Source organism: Orycteropus afer, unplaced genomic scaffold (genome assembly GCF_000298275.1).
Source record: "Orycteropus afer afer isolate SDZICR_OR568_19922 unplaced genomic scaffold, OryAfe1.0 scaffold00439, whole genome shotgun sequence".
Lineage (NCBI taxonomy): Eukaryota > Metazoa > Chordata > Mammalia > Tubulidentata > Orycteropodidae > Orycteropus > Orycteropus afer.
In genome coordinates, this window is record NW_006922026.1 from 801875 (window position 1) to 802938 (window position 1064).

Genomic DNA, 1064 nt, shown 5'->3' on the forward strand with positions numbered 1-1064 from the left:
GTATAACGTTGGAAGAATGTGAATTCCAAAAAACTTCATGTGCTCATGAGGAACCTGTGCATAGACCAAGAGGCTGTCATTCAAACAGAACAAGGGGATACTGAGTGATTTAAAATTAGGAAAAATGTGTGAAAGGACTATATCCTTTCACCACACTTATTCAATCTGTATGCTGAGCAAATAATCTGAGAAGCTGGAGAATATGGAAGAGAATGAGGCATCAGGATTGGAGAAGACTCATTAACAATCTGTGATATGCAGATGATACACTTTGCTTGCTGAAAGTCAAGATGACTTGAAGCACCAACTGTTGAAGATCAAAGACTAAAGCTTTTAACATGGATTACACCTCAACATAAGGAAAAAGAAAATCCTCACAATTGGGCCAATAAGCAACATCACAACAAACAGAGAAAAGATTGATATTGTCGAGGATTTCATTTCACTTGGATCCACAATCAACACCATCTAAGCCACAATCAAGAAATCAAATGCATGGGGCAAATCTTTGAGAAAAGATCTATTTAAAGTGTTAAAAAGCAAAGGTGTCAATTTGAAGACCAAGATATGTCTGACCCAAGCCATGATGTTTTCAATTGCTCCTTCTGCATGTGAAATCTGAACAATGAATAAGGAAGACCAAAAAATAATTGATGCACTTGAATTATAGTCTTGGCAAAGAATATTGAAAATACCATGGACTACTACAAGAATAGGAGCTGTGGTAGCGTAGTGCCTAAAGCACTTGACTGCTAACCAGAACGCTGGCCTTTTGAGTTAGGTCTGACTCAACGGCACATAACAACAACACCAGAAGAAACAAATCAGTCTTTGAGAAAAGACAGCCAGATTGCTCCTAATTAGCAACAATGAGTAGACTTCTTCTGTTGTACTTTGGTCATGTTTTCAGAAGGGACCAGTTCACAGAGAAGGATATCATGCTTTGTGAAGTAGAGTGTCAGTGCAAAAGGTAACACCCTCAACAAGATGGATTGACACATGGCTGGAAGATGTCTAAACATAGTAAAGATTGTGAGGATGGCCCAAGGCCTGGCACAGTTTCA